This window comes from Salvelinus sp. IW2-2015, unplaced genomic scaffold, assembly GCF_002910315.2.
Source record: "Salvelinus sp. IW2-2015 unplaced genomic scaffold, ASM291031v2 Un_scaffold967, whole genome shotgun sequence".
NCBI lineage: Eukaryota > Metazoa > Chordata > Actinopteri > Salmoniformes > Salmonidae > Salvelinus > Salvelinus sp. IW2-2015.
The window spans coordinates 272,371-282,553 of NW_019942667.1; the positions used below are offsets into that span (position 1 = coordinate 272,371).

At 44.9% G+C, this 10,183-nt stretch overlaps 1 protein-coding gene and 1 long non-coding RNA gene across 2 annotated transcripts in view; one reads left to right on the plus strand and one right to left on the minus strand.

Moving 5' to 3' along the window:
- Positions 1-6,997, plus strand: part of LOC112069309 (CD276 antigen homolog) — a 33,347-nt gene extending 26,350 nt beyond the window's left edge. Inside the window, exon 9 of the transcript XR_002893714.2 lies at positions 3,628-6,997. The gene's annotated coding sequence lies outside the window, so the exon portion shown is untranslated. The remainder of the gene's footprint in view (positions 1-3,627) is intronic.
- Positions 2,072-2,651, minus strand: LOC112069310 (uncharacterized). Its single transcript, XR_002893715.2, has 3 exons — positions 2,587-2,651; positions 2,272-2,404; positions 2,072-2,151 (listed from the first exon to the last, which is right to left on the minus strand). It is a non-coding gene; the product is annotated as an uncharacterized lncRNA (long non-coding RNA).
- Positions 6,998-10,183: the final 3,186 nt, after the last annotated feature.

Sequence of the window (10,183 nt, forward strand, 5' to 3'; positions counted from 1 at the left end):
TCCTCATCTTCAGACGACTAACAGTTCGAAACTAAACCCACCACCACGGACCAAGCAGCGCTGTGTTAGTGGGTTTGAGGAGCAATGGTTCAGGAAATCCTTGATTTGGGTTGAGTGCCAGATATTGGGGACGTATGCGGTTTCGATCGTGGGGTGGGATCCCTGAGGGCTAGTGGACAGGTGGTCATGGGAAATATTGCCGCCCGACAAGAGCTGATCTTCCGGTAGAAGGGCAGCAAAAGCCATGGGGATGCTGAACCCGAGGTCGTATCGCTGACTTCCGCCCAAACTTGGCCCCGTGGGCCAGCCCATGAGCCAACAAAAATGGTGTTTCGAGGCGCCATTGCAGGCTACTCACGGAGTGGGCGCAGCCCTGCTCGCGACATAACGATCTCTTTGGGTCTGATGACGCGGCGCGCCCTCTTCCCATTTATCGCTGGCGAGTCCAGATGCGGTCGTATTTAGGGCGCGGATGACGACTCATTGCACGCAGCCCAATGCTCTCCCAGTGTGCCTTCACTACCGTCCAATTCTCCGTCACCAGACCAAGGATTCCATCGGAAGTCACCATTGCTGTCAGCTCATGCAACGTCTGTTACTTGACCGGTAAGCCGCACGTGTCTCCAGTGCGCGTCCATGATGTCGTCTGGGATGTGCTATGTATTAATGTCGTTCGGCGTTGCTCCGGAGCCACCCGCTATGTGGGACAGTGCAGAGTTGCGGGCGATACGCCGGCAGCCAGGGGCGGTAGATTGCTGCGCATGGCTCCATGCCGTGTTGGTGTACTCCTGCGTCTCCGCCGTGCACGGGCGAAAGTTGTGAAATTGACAAAGGCCTATAGAACAATAAAAAAGAGAGGTGAACTGAAGCGGTAACCGGGCACCACGCAGGCTTCCTCGCTGCCCTACGGGTAAGCACACAAGACCACCGGATACAGGACAAATTGATCGCCTCGCACACACTCTGGAAGGGATCGGGCGTATTGGAAGAGTCTTACCGGCTAAATAGTATCAGCCTGGAGAGTTGGCTTGCCAGGCTGACCAGATCAGGCTCCACATACGGAATGCACCCAGGATACACGCTGTTTATGGACTCCTGGTGCCACCCCGGCAAACACACAGAAATAAAAACATAGAACACAAAAAAATCCATTCCTAAGCACAGGCCACCCCCATTATCCTCTACGCAGCACTGGACCAAACCAATAAGAGAATGATAAAAAGGATCTCTAAGGTCAGGGCGTGACAGTACGAATTGGCTTTTACACGAGTACTATCCTCCCTGCTAGGAGGGTGTTGTCCTACCATCTTTCTAGTCCTCAACTCTCACCAATATGTATAATTTCTCCTACATTCAATCACAATCTTCTCTATCTAAGATGTTTATTTTTTTATTCCCCAGAACATCTATTTTTGTAGGCTGTACTGTTCATAGGAAGTAAATAAATGCACACCATTTTCTCAAATGTTCTTCATGTCATTATGATATACGTAAATGCTTTGTATCTAGTTTATTCTGCTGATCTGTGTATTTGTAGATATATTTGATGTATACTGTAACAATCATTAGTTCACTAATGTTTTATTACACTATGTACCGCCCTCACACAGGTGGCAATTGTATTTATCAGCTAGGCAACTGCATATAAAATTGTATATACATGGTTTGGCACATCTTTTGATGCTCTGATGAAGGCGTAACAAATGTGTCTGCCTGCCCGACCGGAAATAAAAATAATAATTGTTAACACCTTTAAGGTAAAAAAAATGTTTTACTATTTTGAGTGTCGCAGTTTCCGAAGTTCTTGAATTTGGGATTTAATTTGAAGTCGTGTCAGATAGCGAGAGAACCCAGCTATTAAAGCATAACGGTTGTGCGAGATCCTATTGTGAGTGTAACCTACCAACAGTTTGATTGTGTTGTGTGTCAACTGTACACAATAGGCTCTGATATCAGGTATTGTTTTTGTCAGTACTGAACCGTTAGACTACATGGAAGTATTGCTAAATACCAGAGACTTGCACAAAGTGAAATAACATCATGTTAAAATCTAATCAGATTCAATATACTTACATTGTTTCAGTGTGGACAGTGAACCATAAGAAGCTGTAGGATCTACACGTAAAGCTGTCCTAGCGGCAGAACCTTGGTCTGTGGATAGAATAAATAGTAATGGAAAACAATGATGTTTAAATGAATAGCTGCAGTTTCTCTTCCTGAATTATTGTAAATAGTCTAATTACACGGTACTTATTAATGTAATGTACTGACCCTTCCAGATCCTGTCCACCTCCATGTGGAGCATCTCTCTGAGTTCTCCTGCCTGAACAAGTCTCTTCTCTGGGTCCAGACTGACACAGTAGGGAGATGCATCAACTGAGCCTTTCTGCAGGGCATTGTAATCCTGAAAACAGGAGGATATTTAGCCACTCTTGGAGGACAATAGAAGTTGATCCAGAACTGCTTTGTTGTCATGGAACATAACATGTTTCCAATTGTAGCCTTCAGCGGGTTAAGGCAAGTCCACTTTTGACATGCCTTTTGTAATAGAGTTGGCAAATTTGTTGAAACAAGGTGTAAAGTCACCTGAAGCAACCTCCCAGGTTCTTCACCCTGCAATGTGAGCTCCATCCCAGTGACCTCGTCCTCCAGTTCTTCTCCATCTTTCTGTACCCTGTCCGAGCTGCCAGAGTCGCCCTCCTGTTCCTGGGGCCCGCTGTGAGGATCCCCAGTCCGGGGTCGGCGGCGAGGGTCCCCGCCAGAGGCGCCACAGAAGTGGCGCAAGGTGGAGCGGGTCCACGTCCCGCACAGGAGCCGCCACCGCAGATAGATGCCACCCAGACCCTCCCTAAGGGTTTAGGTTTGCAGGCCGTGTCCGCACCTTTTAGGGGGGGGGGGTACTGTCAGCTGACCCTTTAAGAGATCCTTTCATGTCTCTATTTTAGTATGTCGGGCGTGAGTTGGGGTGGGCAGTCTATGGTTTGTGTTCTATTTTTGGTTTTCTGTGTGTTTTGCCGGGTGTGGTTCTCAATCAGAGTCAGCTGTCTATCGTTTTCTCTGATTGAGACCGATTACTTAGGTAGCTTTTTCCCACTGTGTTTTGTGGGTAGTTTTTTCTGTCTGTTGTGTCTTTACCAGACAGGACTGTTTCGTTTCATTCTCTTGTTCTTTTTGTTTAGTGTTCTGTTTTAATAATTAATATGAACACTACCACGCTGCGCTTTGGTCCGATGATTCCTCATCTTCACACGGCGAACGTTACACAGTACACACCTGGCCCACTCTGGTTACGCTGGTGTTTCAGCGTTGGACGTTACCTTGTACTGGAGTTATTTTGTTGGGTGAAAGAACCTGTTGAGTAAACAATCACAAGAAAAGGAATCACAACCACTGCCTCTGGTCTGTTAATTTTGTGCCTCACGCCTGTGTTAGTGTGTTTGGAACAAGCTAATTCATTCTCAACTGGTGGAGAATGCAGGTACCTTGAGGCAAGACCACAACCCTTCCCCTTTCCGGTGGCTGTGATTTATTATTTAAATGTTTCTTTCGAGAAGCCCACTACACACGCTGATAGGTATGAGCGAAGAATTGCTACGTCAGCTAACGGCCTGCGCCATCGCCCAACAGGAGACCTTAGACCTCGTCAGGTCCGAAGTAGCAGACCACCCGTCTCCCAGGGACCGTAGGATGCCCAACGTCAAAGAGCTGATTCCACGTCTGACGGAGGACGACGATGTGGAGGCCTATCTTCTGGCCTGCGAACGAACGACGCAGAGAGAGAGATGACCTCCGGATGACTGGACTGGCCTCTTGGCTCCACTGATCACAGGCAGAGCCCAGGCGGCGTACTATGACATTGAGGAAGGGGTAGCTGTGTATTACGCACGTCTGAAGCCAGAGATTCAGTCCCGCTATCAGCTGAACCCCAGAGACCGGGCCCAAAGGTTTCATGACTGGAAGTCACCGAGGGGCCAGCTCTACCAGCTTCTCTGTCTGGTAAGGGGGTGGCTATGCTCCACAAACCACTGCCGAAATGTTAGAAACCCAAGTCAAAGTGTTTGAGGGAATTACCCATCACCATGCAGAGGTTAGTTGGTTACAGTTGACCACCTAGTCCAGTGCGTCGAGTTATACTTGTCTACTAAAAGCCTTTCTGCCGTTAGCAGGGCCGAAAAGAACACTCTAGTGGAACGCCCCATGGCTAGCYYGAGGYTCGYCAAGGCCAGCACCTAGCCCCATAGTCAAAACTGTTAGTAAGGCCACGCCTCAGGGCCCTATACAGTGATTCAAGTGCAACACATATGGTCATATGGCTAGACCCTGCCCCGGTGTAGATGTCCCTATGCCCACTGAATCATCAGCCACCACCGTGACCAGMTGGAATGTCCCACGCCACAYGTATATTGACATGTGGAGCTGGCCCCGGCCTGGAGTGTGCCAGTGCGCGTTAGAYGGACGGACTGGGAGGCCTTCCTAGATTCGGGAAGCATGYTYTCTCTGGTACGGGAGGAGGTCCTGGCCAACACGCCACGTTCCGAYGKGGAAACAGCTGTATTTGTATTTATTATGGATCCCCATTAGCTGCTGCCATTAGCTGGGGTCCAGCAAAAATAAGGCAGTTTATACAATTTGAAAAACATGACAATACATTCACAGGTTTCACAACACACWGTCTGTCCTCAGGSCCCTACTCSACKAKTACCACATATCTACAGTACTAAATCCARGTGTACGTATGTGTATAGTGCYTATGTTATCGTGTGTGTATTTATGTCTGCATMTCAGTAATTTGTGTAAGTGCTGTGCTTGTTGAATGTKCTTCTCTATAAGCATGCTGACAGTTTGTCAATTTGTTTATTTAACATGTGATCCTCTCTAATCTTTACAGGAATGTGGTTCTGAATATATACAGCAACACCTCKACCATTGGCATTTCTATATTCTGTAAATGTTKTAACCTTGTATTGCTACCACTGTAGTTCCATCTTCGACCCTACAGGCTACCAGAAGCACGCCGGGAGATGGTACGGAAAGAGGGGAGGGAGATGTTGAAGATGGGGGTCATCGAGCCATCCTCCAGCGACTGGTCCAGCCCTATCACGCTGGTGCCGAAAACCCGATTGGTCTATTCGCTTCTGCAACGATTTCAGAGCCCTCAACAGCATCTCCAGGTTTGACGCCTACCCCATGCCTACCCCATCGACCCTCGACCTCACAAAGGGCTACTGGCAGATGCCTCTGGCCCCCGATGACCATCACAAATCCACCTTRGCCACTCCGGATGGATTATTTCAGTACGTTCACCTACCCTTTGGCTTGCACGGATTATCTGCCACCTTCGAGTGGATTATGGACACGCTGTTATGTCCTCATCAGGCCTTCGCCGGCCTATATTGATGCGTGTTAATACACAGTGAGGACTGGGAGGACCACCTCCGCCAGCTGCAGCTCTGTGCTGGCCAGCCAACCCAAAGAAGTGCCAACTGGGACTGAACGTGGCTGAATACCTCGGCTACATTATCGGCAGCGGTCTGATCAAACCACAGGTGGAGAAGACTTTGAAGTGTCCGCCACATTGTTGAGAGCCCCCAGCTTTCCAGCAGCCCTTCACGGTCCACGCCTCCAGAACCGGCTTGGGGGCTGTTCTGTCCCAAGGGTACAGGCGAGGAGCCCAAGAAGTGACTGGACATGTTTTTACATTTAACCTTTATTAACTAGGCTAGCCAGTTAAGAACAAATTCGTATTTACAATGACGGCCTCCCCCGGCCAAACCCTGATGTCGCCCTATGGGACTCCCGATCACAGCCAGATCTGATGCAGCCTGGATTTGAACCAGGGACTGCAGTGATGCCTCTTGTACTGAAATGCAATGCCTCAGACCGCTGTGCCATTGGGACAACCCAGGTCACTCAAGAAATAGGACTCTTTAGCCAGCACATTTGGACAACCTGTGATTGCGAAGTTGCCACACAACTAAYTATGCTACTGCAAAACATTTTTAAGCTTTTTTTAAACTCTCACTCTACCTCAATATTTACTGATTGATTGATTCTATATTGAACAAAAATATAAACGCAACATGTAAAGTGTTGGTCCCATGTTTCATCAGGTGAAATAAAACATCCCAGAAATATTCTATACTGTACGCAGCCATTGAAGAGGAGTGAGACAACATTCCACAGACCACAATAAACAGCCTGATCAACTCTATGTGAAGGAGATGTGTCGCGCTGCATGAGGCAAATGGTGATCACACCAGACTGGTTTTCTCATCCCCACCACTACTTTTTTGTTAAGGTATCTGCGACCAACAGAATCATATCTGTATTCCCAGTCATGTGAAAACCATAGATTAAGACCTAATGAATTTAGTTAAATTGACTGATATCCTTATATGAGCTGTAACTCTGTCAAGACTTTTAAATTGTTACATGTTGAATTTATATTTTTGTTCAGTATATTAGTAATGTGAAAAGAGAAACAACAGAAATTGCCTCCATATATARGTCAATATTCATTGCCAAAAGTCAAAGTATGCCCAACAAACAGGGTTCTTCAATAAAATGTGAGATAGGCCACTAGTCCTTGTTGAGAATCACTGTGCTATTGTGCTGCCTGTAGGGATGAACCTAGGCAGTGTCTGTCTAAAGCATCTGCACATGGGACCAATGTGTCTGCAAAACACTAGGCCTTGGTTGATCTTCACAAACTACTTTTGGCTAAGTTCAATGGTGTCATTGTGATTCTTTTTATGTATTACTTGTCAAATATTTTCTTGAAAGAGTGTTACATGCTTATTTGTGCACTTTGTGAATGATTGTGTTCTAATATGGGTACTTTCTGCTGATCTCTGATGATTGTCTGTTGCACTCATATGTGACTCACGACCTGTATATTATGGTCAATCATTTACTTTTCCTTTAAAGCTTATTTTTGATTGTCATCTCTAAACCGAATCTAATATCATTTGAAACATAAAATTACTTGCAACTTAAACTACTTGAAGTAGAACATTTTGTTTTAAATAAAGTTTATTGTGTCTGCTGGCAGGCAGTCTCAGGGTCAGGGCAGGCAGAATGGTCAACCCCAGAGAAGCTAGGAAACTGGAACGATCCAGAGACAGGAGTAGAGGGAAAAACGCTGGTAGGCTCGACGAAACAAAACAAACTGCCAACAGACAAACAGAGAACACAGGTGTAAATACACAGGGGATAATGGGGAAGATGGGCGACACCTGGAGGGGGGTGGAGACAATCACAAAGACAGGGGAAACAGATCAGGGTGTGACAGTGTACTCCAATTAAAGGTGGGTTGGCTGGGTTAGGGAAAAATAAAAAATACAAATATTTTTTTAAATACATATATTTACAGAAGAATATATGAGGGATTGGAAATGTTGCAGACAATTACACTGATGGAAAATGCAATCTGCAATAATAAAGCTGATCTACCACATAAAAAAACAAAACAAAAATTAAATATACAAAAGACCTGTACAGCCTAGCTGTCTTCATTAGGGTTTACCTAGCCAGCACAGCCTAGCTGTCTTCATTAGGGTTTACCTAGCCAGCACAGCCTAGCTGTCTTCATTAGGGTATACCTAGACCAGCACAGCCTAGCTGTCTTCATTAGGGTTTTACCTAGCCAGCACAGCCTAGCTGTCTTCATTAGGGTTTACCTAGCCAGCACAGCCCTAGCTGTCTTCATTAGGGTTTACCTAGCCAGCACAGCCTAGCTGTCTTCATTAGGGTTTACCTAGCCACACAGCCTAGCTGTCTTCATTAGGGTATACCTAGCCAGCACAGCCTAGCTGTCTTCATTAGTGTATACCTAGTCAGCACAGCCTAGCAGTCTTCATTAGGGTTTACCTAGCCAGCAGAGCCTAGCTGTCTTCATTAGGGTTTACCTAGCCAGCACAGCCTAGCTGTCTTCATTAGGGTTTACCTAGCCAGCACAGCCAAGCTGTCTTCATTAGGGTTTACCTAGCCAGTACCTCACCTAACCTGGTGTGTGTTTCTTCTGCTCCAGATTGCTATTGTTTGTTATCATTTTATAATCACGGTTACAACAGCAGCATTAATACTCCTGGACTCGGAACGTCTCATGAACAAAAAGGAGTGTCCACTCACTTCCCTGTCTGGCGTGTAACTATTCTTTTTTTATCTTGTGATGCGACAATATTTAAGGTTATTCATTTCATCTCAAATGATTCTCTTGCATCGTGGAATGTCTACACTGGTGTTCATTATTTGTTGTTTGGTAAGTCTCCTTTACTTCAATATTTGAATATCATTCATTGCTTTACGGAAGGAAAGGGTTTTAGCTCAACTAAAGAGAAAGTTGTCTCTTCGTGGTCACCTCGTGGCCATCGAATCATTGATTCATTTCTCCGGCTTGAACACACACATTCCAAGCACACTTTCACACAGAATCTCATGGCTCTGATAAATGAACGAATGAATCATAGATATGTGATACAAAATGTAGTTGTGATTTGCATGTGGTTGTTAGATGTGGTTGTGATTTACATGTGTTTGTAGCTTTGTTAGCATGTGGTTGTAGCATTGTAGCATGTCATAGCAAACCGTGAGGAAGATAACAGTATAGCAGTCTTGCATGCATACTGGTGGAATGGAGGTTACAGTATGTGTTGAAAGTCATACCTGCATCCAGAGATATGTAGAGAAACATGAGAGAAAACAAGTGTTTATTGAAGAGTTAAGCCGACAACCAAACTTTAAGGCCTTGGTAGAACCTGGGTGAAGTAGGCCTGTGGTGCGAATGTGAATTTCCTTTCTTTTTCGGCCTGCCTACTTCTCACTTAAAACATAGTTTGGCTGTTTAATAGACAATAACGAATGAAGATGATGAAGACATTCTAAATAAGTAAGAATTCTTTCCCCCACGTCATTATACCTCTCATGTTACTAGGAGACAAAACCACCGTCATTCATTTCCTGGAACTAATACATACGTTCAGATTAATTATTTCTGCCCTTTATGCAGAAAAAATTCTGATGTTAGTATTATTTCACATCATTGAATGTTTTAAAAGAAATGAGGACATGACCTCAGCTTTACCTTAAAGCTCTGTCATTATCGCCCATGCTATCGCCCATGCTCTAGTCTAGTAGCTGTAAATGCAGACAGGCCTAGTTGACGTCTCTTCATGAATGGAGACATTATTACATTTACATTTGAGTCATTTAGCAGACACTGTTAGCCAGAGTGACTTGCAGGAGCAATTAGGGCTAAGAGCCTTGGTGAATGGAAATTGGCAGGTTTTTGCCTAGTCTTCTGGCGACTGGCCCAATGCTTGTAACCGCTACGCTGTCGTGGTGTTGTTCATTCCCTCAAAGATCTTTAATATCTCTCAATATACATACACTAGATATTCAGAGTATCTTTAACACGCTGTCCTTTGCACATAGCTTGGTTCTTCTTTCTGTTTTGGGGGTCTAGGTCTGGTTACTGTAAAGCACACTGTGACAAATGATATTACAATGCAGAGATAATTACTCAACCAAACATGTCATCAGAGAAATCAGGAGCAGAAATGGGTGATGTCATGCACCTTCCCATCGTCTTGGTAACCAAGTGCTAGAATTAAATGGTAACAAGTGCTGCCATTTAATGAACAACCAGTTTCATATGTTAACCTTGTGCTTCCAGATAAATGAAAAACTCAGTTTCAAATGTCTTTCACAGCTTTTGGAAGAGAATAGTTTCCTTAATTTTCCAGGAACATGTTTATTTTGGGTGTGCTTTTGTTTGTGTGCGCTGTGCTTTCTTAAGCTATTTCAATCACCTCCTCTTCCTGTCAGTAAGCTCATTAGCACATCATATAATTTCTCCAGTGAAGCCTGCCGTCACAATAGCATTGTGACTTTTAGTATGGGCCATGTAGTTTGAATAACGGGAAGGACAATAAACTATCAGGCTCCATGTGACCTGTGCTTGAAAACCAGTGCAACATTAAGGCAAAGTGACAATTCATCACTATTTTACACCACAATTTAATTGAGCCATGCATAGACTTTCTTAAACGCCATCCACACACATTCACAAACACAGTAACATTGGTTTATTTTCTCTGTTGAATTCTGAGTTTAGTTTGTAACTTTAACATATTGGTATGTTTCAGCACCAGCTGCATCTGAAGTCACTGGGATTATAGGAGAG